Here is a 19,360-nt window from a genome sequence, read left to right as displayed (position 1 = left end):
GCATCAAATACAACAGGGTTCTGAATTCACTTTTTGGCTGGTAAAATAGGAGGTCAAGTGAAACTCATTACCCCAGGCTTTAGAGAATTAAAAATTCAGTTATATAAATATATTAAAGGAGCAGAGAAATTCTTTTACCAAGGGGAAAACAGAAACACGATATTAAAAATTCACAGTTATTCTTTTTATAAGAAAATAAAAATTAAACAAGGGAGGTCATCTTCCATAAGCCAGGTTTAGTTTCAAACCAAGCTTGTCTTTACCAGAACGCAAATTTCACTGCTCAACCAATATCTAATTGGGGTCTAGAGTGAATCTCTACGGTGAATCTCCACGCATCTCTTCATCAATTAGTCAGGATATTTACCTCTAACCTCATTTTGAACTGAAAAGCGTGAACAAATTCCAATATACCATTTTGGATAAATGATTTAGAAACAAAACTAATCAGAGATGTTTTCTGATACGTAGAAACTTCATCACTTTCTTCTAGTAGCTAGAGGAACTACAGGCAAATATACAACCACAACCTTTAAGGTAGGCCTCTAAACTTAGGTCAGGCCTCTGATGGTACTAATAACACCTGGGCCCTCTACTAATGGCCCCTGCCCAACAATCCTATTTAAACTCATGCTGGGGGCTTTAGGCCTGTTTTGTGCCATGTTCTGTAACTTGATACTCCTTTAATTTTAGCAATTAGTGCTATTGAGTAAGGCCCTAGTGCCTAGGATGATTTTCTGGCCTCACCCTGGATGTGCCTTGCCACTGCAGGCCTGGCAGACTATTTTTGGATCTGACCCATGGATTGTCTTCCTGGTTGACTTTGAACCTGCCTCATCACCCTGAACATTTCTAGATGTCTCTAGTTACTTAGGGTCTTGGCTAAGCTTGGCTGCTTTCCAGGCTGGATGCGTGTGATGGGCTGGTAAGGCCCTTATGCTGCAAGTCCTTGCTGCTCCTTCATGATGTGCTTGGTGCCTTGAATGTAGAAAATCTCTTTGAAATTCCTACATTTGATGTTTTAGCTGTGGAACTATCCCCTCTTCAAAGCAGGTAAGTGCGTTGAAGGCAAGCATTTAATTTCAAGGTTTCCTTTCTGTTGTGACAAAAGACAGAAGGATTAGGGTGCACCCCATATAGACCTTGCTTTGAGGAGCGATAGCTGTGGCAGCCTGTTCTCAGCTACTCTCTTCCTCACATGCTCATCAGCTGGACATAGCACAAGAGATCTAACCCTTGACAGGACTGTGTATTCACTGAAGCTAGTCTTGGCAGAGGGAGGATCAGGTCTCTGACCCCTGGAGGTGTCAGCAGCATGCTAATAGGCTTAACGAAGACCCTACTGTATGCCAAGCTTGTAAGCTTGTTTTGGCAAGAAGTATCTTTTTAGTGCATATACAGCATGTACTGTTGTGTGGTCTCAGTTGCACTTCATGGTGCTGCTATAATGTAAATAATTATTAAAGTAATATCAAATTTCCAGAAGCCTTTGTTATGCTTTTCATAAGTGTACATACCAGAGAGAGCTGGAATTCAGGAGTTACCAGGAACAGACTGTAATCTAAAGGTGATCCCTCTGGTAGAGGGAGTGATAGTATATAGAGGTGAATGAGGTATGTTAACAGGTAGCAGACATAGTGGCTCTTGAGGGGAAAAAGGCTACAATTGCTTGTGAATGCCTTGAGAATTATTTAATGCACAGAGCATGCCATCCTTGTTTAAAATGTTAGAATTATTTATTAGTTTGGATTGAACTTGCTCTCTTTACCACTATGAATACTTTTTAAGTGTACCTCTTATCTGTCTAGGTTAAGCTAACTAATGTCGGTGACAGGTTAAACTATTTGGTGGGTTTTGGAAATTTGCTCTTGGTGACTAGTACTGGGAGGATGAAGGATGTTGGTGAATCTGAAATGAATCACAGCCCCAAAATCACATTAGAATGACAAAAGGAAGAAAAGTAATATTGGATGAGGCTGTCTGTAGGGACTTTATGCACATAAAATGCTTGAACAACAGAGTAATGGACTCAATAATATCCTTTGTGTAGTGATGCTTATACTGCTGTGGTGGTACCTGTAGACCAGCATCATATGGACACTGCCAAGGCTCCAGTCACCCAGTGCTTTGTGTGGTGGATATAGAGAATTTGAGTGTCATGAGCACTAATCCCAGTGAGCTGTCATCCTTGATCACAGAATCACAGAATTTTCTAGGTTGGAAGAGACCTCAAGATCATCGAGTCCAACCTCTGACCTAACGCTAACAGTCCCCACTAAACCATTTCCCTAAGCTCTACATCTAAACGTCTTTTGAAGACTTCCAGGGATGGTGACTCCACCACTTCCCTGGGCAGCCTGTTCCAGTGCCTCACAACCCTTTCAGTGAAGAAGTTCTTCCTAACATCTAACCTAAAACTCCCCTGGCTCAACTGATGAAAGGTTTGTAGAGCACTTGGGACTGTGGGGCCATGATCTTACCTGACACCCCTTGGGCCTCATTACAGATGATAACACAGCCTTTCAAGACCTGCCTGTAGCCTGCACTTGTGTTGCAAGCTGACACTTCTCAAACAGCAAGTTCTCTGAGATAAGAAATTAAGTCCTGAGATGACTGTTTTTCTTTGCAATTTGGATTTTTTTACCTTAGACCTAGAAACTTAAGTGGTTTTAAAGAAAGTGTCTTTTGCTTCATACATCTTTCTAGTACAATTTCTCTCTAATTCTTCACTATGGCAGAGAGTCTTGTAGATGTTTAGCATTAGTGTAGTGTATTGCTGGTGCAGCTGGAAATGGACAGCTCTGGTATTTGGGTTTTGAAATGGAAATCCGTTCTTTGACTATTTTTCCTCCTGCTGAGGAAAAGCCTCAGATCAGTTTGATTTGGAAATAGATAAAACATTTTGTGTAGCAGCACAAGTACTTGCACTCTTTGTAGTGTTAGGTGTTATGATGCAGAAGCGACATCAGCTCAGTTTACATAAGTGCTGTCAAATACCTTTTGGACTTTCTAATAAAATAAATATATACACAGTTCTGTCCCTGCAAATGCATATGCCCTTGGTTACACATGTTTTCCTATTGATGTAAATGGCAATGTTCAAATAAATAAGCATTTAAAGTTTCAAATACCATTCGTATATATATAGAGAGAGATGCAAAAGTACATGTGTACATATAAAGTTTGCTATCATCCTCTATCAAAATATAGGAAAGAACCTTCTCTGATAAGGGTAATGGTATGGGGAAGAGAAATGCAACTGTCTTGGTCTTAATTGCAGCCTCCCAGAATTAGGAACTGTGCTTGAGCAATGCATGCCAGAAGGATTTCTGACTCAAAGTTACTTCTGACACTTCCAAATCAGCTCAAGCAAGCATTCCTCCAGAAAACCTGCCACAAGTGGGCTTCATGTCTCATTCACAGAAGTTATTAGTGCTTGCATTAGTTATACTGGGGAAATACATGTGTGTGTGGGAACAGAACCCAGTGATTGCAGGACGTGCTGGCCAAATTCCTAGACCATCTTAGAAGGCTATGGTGTTTAAGAAACAAGTGTTTGTTTCAAAATTTATTTTGTCATGTGATTTAACTGAATTATTTCAAGGGAAAAATCCTTTGGATCAACCTACTCTTTTTTAAAGACAAAACCAGAGCCTTCGCTGTGCAAACAATAGAGGCTGCAGTGCCAGCATCTCCCTTGCTCTGCTGCAATTGTCCATTCACTTCTTATGCAGCGGGACTGGAATCTCAATCCTCATTTCTGATCTGTTTAAAATGAGACAGATAAAAGGGCCTGGGATCAGAGTAAGACTGAGGATTATAGTCCTCAAGGGAGAGGGATGAATCCTGGGTTCTACTGTGGCCAGTTGGTTTTGGTAACCATTCACTTGTGGATCATGGCACTGTTCAGTGCAGTCCTTCAGGCAGTACTTGTGCAGACATCACAGGGGATTCCAGTCTTTGATTTGGAATCAAACAACTCAAGAGAATATTCTGTAGCGTCTGATCAAGCAGCTTTGGAAACTTTGTTTTCCTTCTCCTTCTCCACCTAATCTTCTTTCTTGAATCTTTTTTTAGTATGTGAAAGCTGAAATTATACAGAATATGGGTACTTAATGCAGGCCACCTGCACACATCCAGTGTCTTCTATACAGTCCATGAATTGTATGCCTGACAACCTCAGTGTAAAATGCACTGCAACAACAAACTGCAGATATGAGAGGGCTGTGCTGCTGCTAAGACATAGTGAAAAGCCTAAATGGTTCATATGTGGCTTCCTTCCTATAAGTTTTATTTGCATAAGTTCAGAAGAGCCTCCTGGACTTCCTTAAAGCAGCAGCTGTTCCACTGGATTAACCTCAGCCACCTCAATTTGCTCTTCTGTGTGCTACAATTCTGCCAGCACCCAGGGCTGTCTGTGGGGCACAGCTCTTTGGGTGTGTAATGCTGCTCTTGACCTAGCACGTCCAGTAGCTGCCAATGGTGTAAAGTGCTATTAATGGGACAGATCCAGAAGTTTAGGCACATTCATAACTGCTAGGAATTTGGTTGTACAGTAGTTTTGTACAGAACTCATGCTGTGAAGCTTAAATCTGTAAATACAACAACAGAAGTAGCAGATAATCATAATCAAAGTGCCAATGAATGTTTCATAAGCACTCCTGGCATGATGTTCTCATGGGTATGCTGTTATGCAAGCCATTTCCCCTTATTAATTGTTAATTGCTTTCAGTGTGAATGATCCCTTAACTAGCTTAACATGGCAGATTTAAGCAAGAAAATATTTCAGTTGCTCAAAGAATAAGTAGAACAAAGCCAGAATAGCTCCTGGGCTTGTCTTTCTCTGCTACTTGGTCTCCTTGGGAATGTTTCATATCACTGCTTTCAAACTCGGTGGGCTGTGTGGCTTGCAAAAGGATAATACAGGTGATATCTGTTGCTTCTCTCTAGTGCAAGTGATTCAAGGACCATTTTTTTTTTTTTTTTATTTCAGAACACCAGCTTCTATTAGATGTAAAAGCATATTATGGTGATGCCAAAGATGTGCCTTGAATGCTTAACCAGTAACAACATCTCTGAGGCTTTTAAACAATGGCATCAGTCAAAACAAATCTGATCACTTGGAAGGTGGTGGTGCTTCCAATCAAATCTGGACAGAGCCTTTTCTTGAGATGCTCACACAATACTACACATTTTCATCCTCAGAATAAATAGCTTTAATGGCTTGGATCTCTTCAGAAGTGTTTGATTTATGGGACTTGGACGCCAGTGCTTATCCAGAAAAGCAGGGCCACTGCTGGGTGAGTGTATAGGTGAAGGCTGATCTCTGTATAAACATATACAGAGACAGACTTAATCAGATTGTGAATGCAACCTGGCTTTAGCACCCTAATGGTATTTGCTTAAAACAGTTGAGTGAAATAAATGGAATCTATAAACAAATAAATATGTATTTGGGTAATCCGCCTCCTTATTTGTCTACTATACTGCTTAAATGATTGAGGAAACCCAAAGTGTGCAAGGTCTTGTTGAGCTGCTTGCTTGTAGCTTGTAAAGCAGGAATATACGAATGGCTATCACTCAACCCCAGGGCTCAGAAAATGAGTCTTTGAAAACATGTCCTGGTAAAAGACCTTGTAATCCTGGTTTTAACCGAGTTACATGCTGGAACTGTCACAAACCAGAGGTGAAGAGAAATCTGTGGTTCAGATTACCAGAACTGGGAAAAGAGCAGCCAGTCTGAGACTATTGACTGCCAGCACTGTGACAGTAACACATGATGGATAACCCAGGTGCTGGAGAAGACCTGGGCTCCCACTTGTTTCAGCAGCAGATGGGCTTTGATAGGTAGAACAAAAGTGGGCTGTGGGGGGAGGAAAGAGGTGGTCTGGTGTGCGAGAGCAGTCCCCCCCCAGCTGCCAGTATGTGGTGATGCTTTAGATGAAGGACTCTTCTGAGCTGTCTCCAAGAGAGCAGAGGGAAAATGGGGCAGCTTGAAGAGTGTCCAGGGAACCATGAGCAAAATACCCACACTGTGCTGCTCTAGGAAGAATGTAGAGGCACCAGGAGCAGCTCTCAGGAACGGCCCCACTCCTTGACTCAGTCAGGTGTATTTCTGCAAGAGAAGCAAGGAACTTGGCTTTGCTAATACCTCTGTTTGTTTTCCCTACTATACCCTCTTCTGATTCCCTCTTTGGTTAAACTTATTTATGTTCATTGTTCCTTTCTTGTTCTGCTTTAAATTCACAAAACAGTTAAACTTTCCCTCTTGTTTAACTAAAGGCTAAAGGGAGCAGAGCTTGGGGATTGGCCAAAAGTTTTCCAAATGATCTAGTCAAGAGGTATGACGTGAGTAAATATTCAACTGCTTCCCTGTTGTGTGTGACTCATGGCCAGAGGGCACATCTCAGCAAAGTGTAGGCAGGTATAGGGCATCCAGTCCTCTGTCCTCCAGTCTGCAGGGAGAGCTGTGCAAAAGCCCTTAAGTTTTCTGGAAATCTGGAGGAAGCTTTGTGTTTAAATGAGCTGCAGGTGAAGCTGCTTGGGATGTTGTATTCAAGAAGGAAAGCGACTGGGAAAACTGAGTTTGAGCAATGCTCTTCTGTAATAGTGTGAGGAAACCAGTGTCTGCAGCTTAGATAAGGAGCCTTACTTCATGTAAATGATGTCAAAAGTAGCAAGGACCAAGTGTAATTTTTGCATGCAGATGCCAAGGTCAGCATGGCAGTGAACAGAAGCTGTCCTGTCTGTGCCTGTTTGGTGCATAAATCAATTCCCCGGCAGGCCAGTGGTGCAGCTCTGCACTCTGGGGCCATAGGTATGCAACCAGATCCCGGTGATCTGTGATGTGTGTACCTACAAGGCTACTTTGCACCCAGATCAGAAGTACTGGTGTGCTAGCACAAGGAATATTCACTGAATGTAGCTTAAGCGTGCTTTAGCCTGCCCCCAGGGATTCAAGCTCTGAGGGTAGTGATCTAGAAAATATCAGACTGTAACTACAGAGTGATTTTTTTTTAAAGCTGTTTTTCATTTACTCAGCATAATTAAGACTGAAATATTTGACTAATAATCATTTTAATATTGCTAGAGTATGAGAAAAAGTCATTTAAGATATTTCAGTGAGCTTTGGTCTTGCACATTGAAATTATAAGCATAATTTTTCACAGAATCACTGTTCTGAGCATCTGCTACAGAGGGGCTGTGAAGGCAGGAAAGAGCTGCTTTCTTACCTGTCCTGCACACCAGCACATCACTGCAGCCTAATCAGAACTGTACTTGTGACCCATCTGTGCCCTATATTGCTGTGTATTTTAGCAAGAAAATACACTACACCACTCTGACCAGAAGATGGCAATGAGAAATGAGGTTTTAAACTTTACTCGTAACTATTTCTTTGTCAAGCATTATGTAGTGATCCTTATCACAGATTATGCCAAAGAATTCCAAACAAATTCTTTTGAATAATTACAAATGAACACCTTTATCTCCATACAGATGAGCTATCAGGGCAGCATCTGAGGGATAAGAGGTGATTTAAGATCTCATTTCCTATAACTGTGTTTTCACAGCTGGTTTCCATGGACTGCGTGGTGGTTGAACCCCTCAGAAATGCTCAACGGTTGGGCTTAAATGAGTTCAGCAAGACCTGGCTGCTTCACCCAAGTACTGGGCTCCCTGTGCAGCTACCCCCTTAGGGTCTCAGCTGACAGGTTTCCCAGGTGTCTACCGTGAGTGTAATTGTGCAGTGGGGAGCTTTTAGAAATACTTGATTTCTCAAGGGTTTCTCACACTCAGCAGGAACATAGCAGCTTAATAAAACATTCTTTGTAAGAGTTTCCTTGATACAACTGAAGACAAAGCTGTGTGGTCGCCCTTCAGGAGCTGTTGGAGACCTGTTGCTCACCAGGCACGGGGACATGAGGGTGTTGCTCCTCTGAGCCAGGAGTGGCAACTCTGTGTTGTTATATGTGACCCCCACAACACTTGGAGCTGTGTTGCTTTGGCTTTTATTCTCACTTCTGGAAAGCTCTTGATTCTTGGCACTGGATGGGAGATTTCTGGAAGTCTTCAAAAACCATTTCCCACTAAACTCCTGCTACTGCTATCACGCTGGCTCCTAATGTATGTCAGGAGTAGCATGGTGGAGTTGCAGGGGTGTACTCACATGGTGGTAGAAGAAAACTCTCCTTTAGTAATTCTATGCTTGATAGCAAATGCAGCGTGCATCCCAGGTAGATGAACTGTGTCAGTAAATGGAGGGTGGCTTAAAATGGAATCGTTCCTCTGGCCAGAGTGAATGACCAATTCTTTCAAAAATGTCTCTGTGAAACAGGAAATGAATTGCTCACGATCTTCACAAGGTCACCTTTGCCAATTCCTAGGAAATGAGATCTGTTTCCAGCAGGAGAACAGATAGTAGATCACCTAACAGGCAGTGAAGGAGAAGCAATACCACTCAGGGGAGAGGCTCAGGAGTTAGTGTCAGAGCCAGGCCAAGAGCTTGCCTTATCACCTAACTCATGCTGTTTCCACAAGGTGTTTCTTGAGACCAGGAGCTCATACCTCACTGTTTCACAGTCCTGCTGGGGCTAACTAGCTCCTGGACCTGCCTGGGGGGATGACGTTGTTGAGGCTCTCACTGTAGAGTTCAGTAGATGAGTCTCTGGTGGATACTGAGCACAGTGATGGTAATTTGGGTGCCAGTGATTTACTCTAGCTTCCTTGTTTGTACTCATTTCAGCTGTTACAGTGAAGAAACTCCAGTGTCCTCTGCTGTTCAATTCAACCAGACCAAGTGTCAACAAGGAAGCAGCTAATCAAAAGTTGCTGGCGTAAATGATCAGATCCAAGATAACACAACTAATGCCCATGTGTCCACAAGCGCCCCCTCTGTTTGTCATTCCTTGGTTTTGCACTAACCTGGCACTGTTCACCTTCTCTGTGGGTGACAGTCACAACTCTGATCTCATGGGACTGTACGTGGAAGTATCTGGGCACGTGGTTTTCTCTACCTGCTGTAGTCATTTGCCAGAGCGATGTGTTTTTAGCAATAAGTGTAAGGCCTCCAGTTTGATGTTAGCACGTGCCATCCTAGACTGAGACTAGGTTTCTAAAAACTTGAATCTCCAGAAGTGTCTGGGGATTCTGCTGTGCAAGATGTGCAGAAGCATCACAGGTGGATGCTAGCCAAGTTTTTGGCAGAAGGGAGGTGCCAAGCAATCAAAACCTTTTTAAGCTGTGGCATGTAGTAAATCAAGGCTCTGATATTTTAAGCAGTGGGTCATGCAACACCCGAAGGAAGAATAGGCCAGCCATGCTGTTATTCATCATTTCCATCAGTTTAGGCAGTCTCAGGTATTCAGGTTGTTCTTTCCCTCCTCTTATTTCTCAGTAAGCATTACTTTATTTTGTAGAGAGCACAGAAATAAGAATAGGGGAGGAACATAATGATGACAAATGGCTGCTTTGGCCTTCTCTGGGAGGACTGTGATAACCTAGGTCTGGTCTTTGTGTGTTCCCTCTGCCTCGCAGTATGGGTTCACCGAGGTGGCTCTGGACTGGCAGACCTCCAAATTGGCGTGTGTCTGACATTGTTCAGCAGGAACACTCTGTGCAGACCCAGGCACGCTCCTCTCTTTAGCATCAGAGGAAAGAAAACAAAAGACCTTGGTCCCAAGTTTGCTGGCTTTATCAGCACATATTCTGGTTGCCTCCTCCATCTTCAAAAATCTGTTGCAACCCCAAGACCAGATCATCAGTAGTGTCTGGTAAATCCTTCTTAATTTACTAGTGAGAGGTAGCTGGCTGGCTTGGAGCTGATGCAAAATGCTTCTCTGCACACTGGTTATAAGCATGGAGGAACAGCTGAACATCAATACATCATAGTCACTGTCACCCCGACTACCTGGTAGTGCAGCTTAAGTGTGGCTCTGGTGCAAAATTGATTCAGCCAAGGCTGCTGTATGCAGCTGGATCTCCCATGTGAGAGCATTTGCAATTGATGGCTCTGTTTTCCATGCCCCATATTTTCCTTCAAAGCTGAGAAAAGCTTTCTGTAAAAAAAATCCAGCAAAAATATTTTCCATCAGAAAATGCATTTCCATAAAAATCAAAATACTTCAAGAAATACTATTGATTTTTGAGATTTCCACTCCAGGTAGAAAATGCATCCCAAATATGTTTCACTTCAAAGTCTGTCTTAACTTTTTAATTTTCCTTGTACAGCATTTTTTCAAAACGGAAGTAAAAGGCTGTGTCAAACACTATAAAAATGGAATCAACAGTTTTCAACTTAGCTTTAGGGGCCATCAGTCAAACCACAGCTGTAAAGATTGCTCTCAAACTTCTCAGGTTGATATAAGGGATGGATTACAGTGGAATTGCACAGCAATCTCACAGCTGATTTTTAATCAGCCTTCGAGTTGGGATGTGAAACTGCTTTTAGTCAGCCTGGACACAACTCTCCACTTCTGAAGCAAGAGATAGATTTGGTCTCCCCACTCGTGCTCTAGCTATAGTGTGAGGATGGAAATGAATAACAGGAGCACTGTTGGAATAGTTATCTGCTAATACTAATACCAGCTTGATTGTATTAATAAGTGCAATGAATGAAAGGTGGTGTGAGAAATCCAGGTTGTGATCTGCATCTTGTACTCCATCCCCTGGTTAGGAAAACTTAGAGCTGCTGCAGCAGAGACCTGAGCACCTCCTTCTTGAGTCTGCAGCTCTGGGAAGGACGGCTGCTTGTGCCCAAAGTGGTGCTTGAGGCTGCGCAGTTGAGCCCCAGCACTGAGCTGTTTCTCTCTGCAGGCTTTCACTTGAAATTTCTCCTCTGAAATGCAAAAGCATAAGTTCATGTTAGACTATACCCACTTCACAGAAGAAAAACAAGGGCATAGCATCCTCGGGGGACTTCTGCTTCAGAGTAAAGCCCCAGTACTTTGGTCTGGGCCAAACAGCATCCTGCACTGCTGTAAAAGTGAAGGCTTTGTACAGATTTTACACAGGGATGACAATTGCCCGGCAGAGTGAGCTCCTGGGGCTCTAGTGAACCTGGGAGTGTGTGTGTGGGAGTCTGCATCCCTGCTTCCCTACTGGCATGTTAGAAACAGTACAAGAGGAGAGGCTTCCAATTGCACAGGCTTTTTCCAGGGTTGCTGCCATCGGTTGGGTAACCAGCTGAGGAGCATTGAGTGCAGTTGGAACAGTTGGTGTCTCTGATCTGTCTTAATGTGGAATTACAAAAGACAAAAATTATTCTACTCATATTAAACATTAAACATGAAAGAATCACATTAAAATGCCATAGGAGAAAGGCATTAATTGAGTCTTTTTGATCTGTGGGTACTTCTTTTAGAAGACTTGACCCTGGCATGTGTCTGACTTGGTGCACCCAGTTATATTTTAAACACCAGGAGTTGAATTGTCCTTTTGAATTTGAGTGACTACGTAGCCAGGGTTAATACAGAAACCACCAGAAATGGCTGTCCTTTGAAATGCCTAGAGAAGGACATGCCTAGAAGAGTTAAAGTGGATAAGTAGGATTTCTGATGCATTTGAACAGAAGGAAGAGTAAGGGGTGACAATGGAGATCTGTAATCCTATACTACAGGGAAAAGGGAAGTGATGAATCATACTGCAGGTAGTGATGGCTAGTCTAAGGTGGATGAAAGGTGAATGACTCTACATGCAGGTAAATGGTAGGTGAACAGATTGCTGATTGAGCAAGCGTGGTCTTAGAACCACTGAAATGTTAACAACTTGAGGTAGAAGGGGATGTATAGAGGCATTCTTACTCAAACAGGGGTAACTTCAAAGCTGAATCAGGTTGCTCAGGGCCTTGTCCAGCCAACTTTCCACCTGCAAGAAGGAGGTGGTACACCACCTCCTGGGGCCTTGTTGTGTTTCCTGGGAAAGTGTTTTTCTCCTTGTATCATGGGGAATTTTATCTGGAAGTACATGTATCCTTGTTTGTTTATGCTTAACACGGATGATGAAGAGATGAAGGCCAACATAATACTACTGAAGGCTGCCTAAATGGGACTGGAAACCACCAGTCCCAGTGAATGCTGTTACTCAGGTAATAGGTTTTAGCTTCACAGGAAATGAAAACGAAAGAGGAGAGGATGTTGCTCACCTGTAGCTGGATCTGAAAGAGCCCAAGAACATGAAAGTCAAAATAATCAGCAAATGCTCACCATTTATTGTCCTCCATGCCACTGAGCATTACTTGGCTTCCCTGTCTCTTGATGTCCTGTTGCCTTAGTCAGAGATCAGAGATCTTGAGCAAGCTGTGTAATTTCCTTCTCCACTTTGGGGCCTGCCAGGGAAGGCAAGGGGCTTCCAGCTGCCTTGGACAAGCAGGGGTTGCCGATCCTATGGGCTAGTGGCCAGTACATTTGCTTTGTTCATTGTAGCCTTTATTGGGATGTGAAGAGTGCCAGCCACGGATTTCATTAATTCCACCATCAGTAGGTCTGAATTCATTGCCACTAATACAATGCCTTTTTCTATGTACTGTGCCAGGGGTATTTTTTTGACACCATGTGTGACCTCCTGTTATTTCTCAACAAATGTTGGCAGGCGCAACACAGCCGGCAGAGCAAAACAGCACAGTGTGTCACAAACTGCTGAGTGCATCCATGCTGAAATGAACAGCCAATTCCAAAGTGGGCTGAAAACGAAATCAGGGAGAAAAGAATACATACTAATATTGCTCCCTGCTCCTCCAGCCTTGCTTCCTTTTGCACATTACCTCCCTTGAACTGGACTCGGGCAACAACTAAAACAAGATTGTATTTTCTTTTTCTTTTCTAGCCATCCAAAAATTCTCCATACTACTGTAACTGCTGTTTCAAAGATAATTCAAAGCAATTTACCAATCAGTTCCTTCCTCTAAATTGATGTTCATACCACTTCTTGCCTTCTACAGAAAGTTTTGACCTGGTCAAATCAGCACAGATAGCTCCTGTGGTAAATGGTGATTATCACTGTAACCTCACTTTTCCCTCCCTCCTTTTTCTCTGGGGCGTAGTTTCTCCCCTCCACATAGCTGTGTACTTCCTGCTGTGGAAGAGGAGAGCAGGGAGAAGTGTTGCAGTCAGCTGCAGGCAGCCTGAGCTTGTCCAGTGACAGAAATAGTTGTGAAAGCTTTAACAGCGCCGATGCAGGACAGGGCTGTGTAATGTTGCAGTATGTAGGGGATACTGGGTTTGCTTCTTTATTAATAACCACCTGCATCGTGTGATAGGGAGCAGCCATACCAGAAACTCCCCACCACGCTACCTTGGTCTCACTGCATGCCTCTCCCCTCTGCTCAAGCCAACGAGGGGCTCAGTCACTGCTGCCAGCCCAGGGGTCTGCCTACTCTGCCTCACGCATTCGGCCCTTGGGGAATTCAGCTCAGGTTGGTTAACGGTGTTCAGCTCTGTCCCTCAGGGTGCCTAATACGCACTGCATTTGGGCTCATCTCCTCATGGGTTTTTATTTAGCAGCTGTCAGCTATGGTGTGATTAATTTGACCTGTCTTAGGATGACCGTGGTAGGAGGTAAATGCTCGCAGAGCAGATTCATGCTGGGCACCCTCTGCACTCTGTCAGCCCTGCACGTTCTGTGGGCTCAGTACGGGGTGCTGGACTTGAGTCTGGAGACACGTTCCCCTGCCAACATGCCTTTCAGGAAAGCAAGGCAAAAAGAAATAGCTTCAATACAACTATCCTGCAAGCCTGGTTCTGTAGAGAATTGTCATTTTTTTGGCATCAAGGAAAGCATTTTAAAGTTGATGAGAAAAGGCAATGGGCTGATTTACTTGGATGCTTCAGTGTTTCTTTGACTTTAGCCAGGGGAGGCCACAAGGGGGGTAGAGAAAACCAAAATAGAACGCTGCACAAGGCTTGTTTGTATGCACTGGGGCTTGCAGACACTTGCTGAACTTGTACCTGCACGTGGGCCAAGTGGAAAAGGAGGGCAGGCAAGAGTAAAAAGCAATCAGCCCTTGCAGAGGCAGATTAACTTTCACTGTCAGCAGCCACAAGTGATGCTGTGTGGCCTGGAAAAGTTCTTGAACAAAGCATGTGGATGTGGGGGGGTGTCTTATACCTGCATGTTCATGTCCTCTCTGCAATCAGGCTCCCTTGGAGAGGAGTTTGGCTGTTGCAGCTCCTCTGACTGCACCCTCCCTCCCTTCCCATGGGAGTGGGCCTGTAGAGCTGGGGCCCACCACATGGCACTGGCGAGATAAAATACCCTGCAAAAAGTACTCCTAGAAAAAAACATGTCCTTGGAGACTTTGACTTCAGAATCCCAGTGCATGTAGGGATGGAGATGCAAGAAAATCCATGCTCCCATTGCAATAGGGAGCATGGTGTTGTGTCTCTGGAGTAGCAGCACATGATGGCTCTTTCTGCAACAGCTGCTGGATCTGTTACAGCACACAAACATGGGTGGAGAGGGTGACTGGTCTTGTGCTGCTGTCTCTGGTGATATTTAGATCCTTTTTCTGCTACTGTAGGAAACAAATGAGACCAGAACTCACTGCTCCTCCCCTTTGCTGTCTTTTTGTTAGTATCCAGGGGCTCAAACTCAATTGCACCTGCTCTCACAGGCCTTCTGGGGGTTTTGGTCACATCCTTTGGAAACCTAGCCCAACAGTTGGGTACTGGCAGTTTTTCATTTTCTGGCTGACCTAGCAAAAATTTCTGGAAGTGGTCTTGGCTTCTGGAATTGTGGTGTATACTGCTTGTCTTGCCCCATGAGGTCTGAATTAGATTAGGACTTGCTTTACAGGAAATCTTAGATAACGCCTGCCTGTGTTCGCAGCTCAGCTCCTTGGATGTAGCCCAGTAGTCTGAATAGACTGTGATTTACTGCCACCAGTGGAATGAAACAAAATCACTTTCTCTGATTTATATCCCCTATTGTAGTTAAATATTTACACAGTATCAAGATCTTAGTAATTGAATGGCTAACAGATAGGCAACAAGTGTTTATACACCTCTGAAATGGCCACAGAGCCATTGAGGTAATGATATTTCAAACTGATAAAAGGCCTTTCAGTAAGGAGAAACTTAAAGCTCTTTCAGCTCCATTTGTTCTCAGGGATAGTACTAACTCATGCAGATTTCAGTGGGCAGTGCAATTTTTAGACTGCGAGAGATGAACAACTTATTTCAGAAAAAATAGTGCTGCTGAAACAATTGGGGAGGCACACAGCAGCTTTCACACAGCAGTATTGTTGAATGCTTCAGGTAAGAAGGCAAGAATAAACACCAGATTAACATCAGTCTGTGAAGGAAACTGAAGCTGGCAAATTTAAACAATACCTAGCAGTATTAAATCAGGACTTCTCCATTCACTTGCAGAAAGGTATCATTAAATATTTCATGACCCATGGGTAATCAAAATTAGCCCTGTTTCCTGAAGCAAGGAGGGATCACTTAATTCCTACTTGTTCTGTTTAATTCTAGGCCCAGGTGAGGAAGCTGGAATTCAAAGCAGGTACAGCAGTTGCAATTGAGTTCAAATACTGCTGAGCTAATTTTTAACTTGTTCTACAGTAATCTTCTGAGCTTTTAAGTAAAGCTGATCTGGGGATACACTGTTGTCAGGTTAGGATTTTGTCTGGGGCTGGCCAGTGGTGTCTATTTCCCAGAGGAAGGAGTTACTTGCGCCTTCAAACTGTGTGGTTGTATAATAAAAGAGATGTCAGCACTTCTTAAAACTAAAAACTGCATGGAACCTCTTTATTTACATAGATCTTTCCTTTTCACTATTGTTTGAAGTTGCCAGATAATTTTGCACTGCTAGGATTCATCACTGGCAAGCCAGTTCTTATTTTCTGTCTTTTGATTGCTGCAAATCATCACAGCAGCAGCCTGTCATGTAATTCCAGGGTGGATGATGGAAAGTGCAGCGGAGTACTGTATATCTCAGGTCCCATTTATGATGGTTTAACTTCGGATAAAACTTTTTGAAAAGAGGGAGGGTATCTGAGATCCTAATTGGCGGAAAGGAGAGCAGAATTCACTTGAGAGTATTTAAAGACTGAATACCGTTCCCCAAATAACAGACCCTGTGTTGATATCTGGATGGTCTACCTAACCCTATAACAACAAAAAAAGTGATGATGATTTTAACTCTAACAAGCTTTAGCATCCAGGTATAAAACTTAAGGTATGTGAAATAAATTAAGTAATGTTTGAGATGCGCAGGGCCTTGCTCCGCTGTGCTGCAGTTTCAGCACCATGGCCAGAGCCGGCGGCCCCGGCCGGGCTCCGGGAGCTCCTCGCTGCTGCTGCCCGGGCTGGTGGGGCTCCTGGCCTGCCCTGCCCCTCATCCAAGGGCACTTTCCCAAGTCCTGGAAGTGCTGAAAAGCGCCCACGCTCCCGACTTTTTTGACTGTTTCTTCTGCGATCATTAACAGGGAACGCAGTGGTGGTGGAAGACGTTAGCCATGCGTACGTTGCTTTTATAAACAACAAGTGTGTTCTTTGGATAATAGGCTTCTGGAGAGGTACCTGGGAGTTTCGGCTGACCATACGTGTGTCGCAGCTACTACTCGAGTGGGAATTTTGACTAAATCAGGAAATATGCAGCCCACTCCAGATGTTCATGCCCCTGATGATTTCTATACTCCGTTGCTCACACTCCTCTATTATGCTGATTTCCTTGGGCTGCGGTGCATGTAAATATTTAGCCTTGAAATAACTCAGTGATGCACAACTAATGAACCAGAGGAATGGCTGGAAAGATGGCATTTTAGGTGAATCACAACTCATTCTACGAATTATTTATAGACTGCGCTCTCTGTGACAGGGTGTCATCTACCTGGCAACAAGCCAGGGTGTTTGTGAATCATCTGCTAGGCTAACAGTGGCTTCTAGAGGACAAAAGAGTTTAAAGCAGGAGGTTTTTTGTATCTCAGGAGCAATACAAAGAATAATAATTTCACTTTCCAATAAAAAATTGATCTCGCTGGTCCTAGCTGGTGTGTGGTCACTACTAAACCCTCCCCCAGTCAGACAGGGAAGTTAATAAATAACAGTTTTACTTTTGGTGTTGAGTATAGCTGACTAAATAGAGACTTGCATTTTTTACTCATGCTTATCTCTCATCTTCAGTCTCTTTACATTACACCTCGGTGCCACTTTACAATTCATCACTTCAGAGTCAAAATCAGGAGTATGCAGAGTACTGTCACGATGCTCAGAAGACTAAGACAGGAGGTGTAGTTCTATTAAGTGAGTTTGCTGCAAAAATAACAAACATAAAGCACAGTACTTCCCTCAGTCCTAGTCATTCTGTAGTGTGGAATCTCTTAGTGAAAACAATAATGGATCACTGAAAGGCATTGTGCAAGCCCTGGCTGAAGTGGCATACCTGTGGCTATTGCATCTTTACTTCTGTTATAACATGCTCGCAAGCTGCACCTGCTTGTGTGGACACCCATGTTTGCAGGAAATAAAGATCTCCCTCAGTCCTCTGAAGAGGCGTGTAGTTGCTAGGTGTTACGCTGTGCAGTGTGAACAATGGTTGTTTAATAGATGTTGAAGTGTATAGTTGTGGGCAGATTTGCATCAACTAGATGTTATTTCAAGTTTTATTAGGCATAACTTAAACTTAATTATACAAGTAAAATTGATGTTTATGTATAATCATAGACTCTCAATCACAAAAATCAAACATAGTGTTAAATTAACTTGTTTCTAATAGCATACATTCTAGACATGGGTTGTTTTAAAGTGTGCAGCTGCATGTGTTCCATTCACAAAGAAAAAACTTCAAATAAAAAAATAAAACAGATATGTTAATACAAAATGGATATTTACAGATGATGAAGTTTCCATTGCCCAAAGAGCCTCCCAGTGCCCCTGGGCCATTCAAGTCATGCCTCCCAGTCCCAGAGGTACACATCTGGAGCTGCTCCTGGGCAAGAGGGAACCTCACACATTTTGCAGCAGCAAGTATTGTGTTTTCTTGTTAAATTGCTATGAACTGGTCTGGTGGTGGAACCAGTAGAAATCAAAGCACAGAAGTGAAGTAGCATACCAGAGGCCATATCAGAATCCTGAGCTTCTTCCTCTTGTTTATAAAGAAACAGAAAAGCAGAAGAGTCTCAGTCCTCACATTGCTTATTGTGCGCTGGTGCTAGAGTAGGCTTGTTTGCATTGTACTTAATGATAGATAAGGAAATACTTGTTCAAATGATGCTGTCGGCGGGGAAAAAAAGTCACCTGTATTTGGTGAATTTCCTTTCCAGTGTGCTCCTTCTGCTATGACAATCAGCAGCATTGTTCACATGGAGCAGACAGCAGATACATTTTCTCACAGTTTTCTAAACTAGAATTGTAAGTTTTTGTATTTGCAAACCAGGAGCAGCACTATGGGACTTAACACAAATTCCTGCCACAGGACTCCATATTTTTGTGCTGAGCAAAACTCAGGAGCCTGCAGCAAAAGAGGAAGACATGTTTAGGTGAAGTATTTATTGAACTATTCAGTTACATCTATAATTTATTTGCTATGAGACAACGGGGCCAGTCATCCTCTAACAAAATGCTGCAAAGATTCAAGCACTGTTTCAGTTCCACTGAAACCCTGCTTGGAATTGTACCAAAGATCTGACTGCTTTGTGCTGGTTCTCTGCAAAGAAATTTTCAAAATGAGTTGATCTAAAGATGTGGAAAGCAAACATCAAATGGGAAAGGTTTTCTCTCCTTAGAGAAAACAAAATATGATTTATTATTTGTTTTGTCAGCAAATATTGTATTTGTTACTGCTGATGACTCCGTATCATTGAAAAACTTAGGCAATATTATTTGGCACCATTAGAATACAGAGATCTTTCTCTGCTTAAGTTTTACAGCTGCTTTGAACGATGTGATATCTACAGCTGCGTTGGGTATAATCCTCTGGCCACACTGTCTATTTGCCTGCATGTTGTTCATCCCATATCACCACAAATACTAGGGTTTCCCATCACTTAAGATAAGGCCAGATATTTTCTGCACTATCATATGCAACAATAAAAACTCCAATGAACGAAATTATTTTCTTCAGTGCCACATTATATAGTAGATTTAGAGTCTATTACTAGAAAAATGCCTTGAGAGGAAAAAAAAACTGTACACAGTTTCCTTAAAAACACTTCTCTTAGTATACTTTCACTGAAAAGCAGAAAAGTGCTATAGATCAGTGGTCTTGTCTGACCAGTTTTTATCAGCTGGCCATGTTTTCACAGACTACAACAAAACCCCAGAAAAAGGAATCTTGTATTTATTTCATGTGCATTATTGTTTTTAATCTAGTGCAATAGTGCCTACAATCATGCTTTTAAATAGCCTATTCTGGAAGTCTGCCT

At 42.9% G+C, this 19,360-nt stretch overlaps 1 protein-coding gene across 1 annotated transcript in view; it reads left to right on the top strand.

Moving 5' to 3' along the window:
* Positions 1 to 735: 735 nt before the first annotated feature.
* The window catches only part of OSTN (osteocrin), a 123,737-nt gene continuing 105,112 nt past the window's right edge, over positions 736 to 19,360 (top strand). The window contains exon 1 of the mRNA XM_084529033.1: positions 736 to 1,053. The gene's annotated coding sequence lies outside the window, so the exon portion shown is untranslated. The remainder of the gene's footprint in view (positions 1,054 to 19,360) is intronic.

This window comes from Aythya ferina, assembly GCF_964211825.1.
Source record: "Aythya ferina genome assembly, chromosome: 9".
NCBI lineage: Eukaryota > Metazoa > Chordata > Aves > Anseriformes > Anatidae > Aythya > Aythya ferina.
The sequence above is the reverse complement of the archived record's forward strand: the minus strand, read 5'-3'. Positions and strand labels throughout refer to the sequence as shown.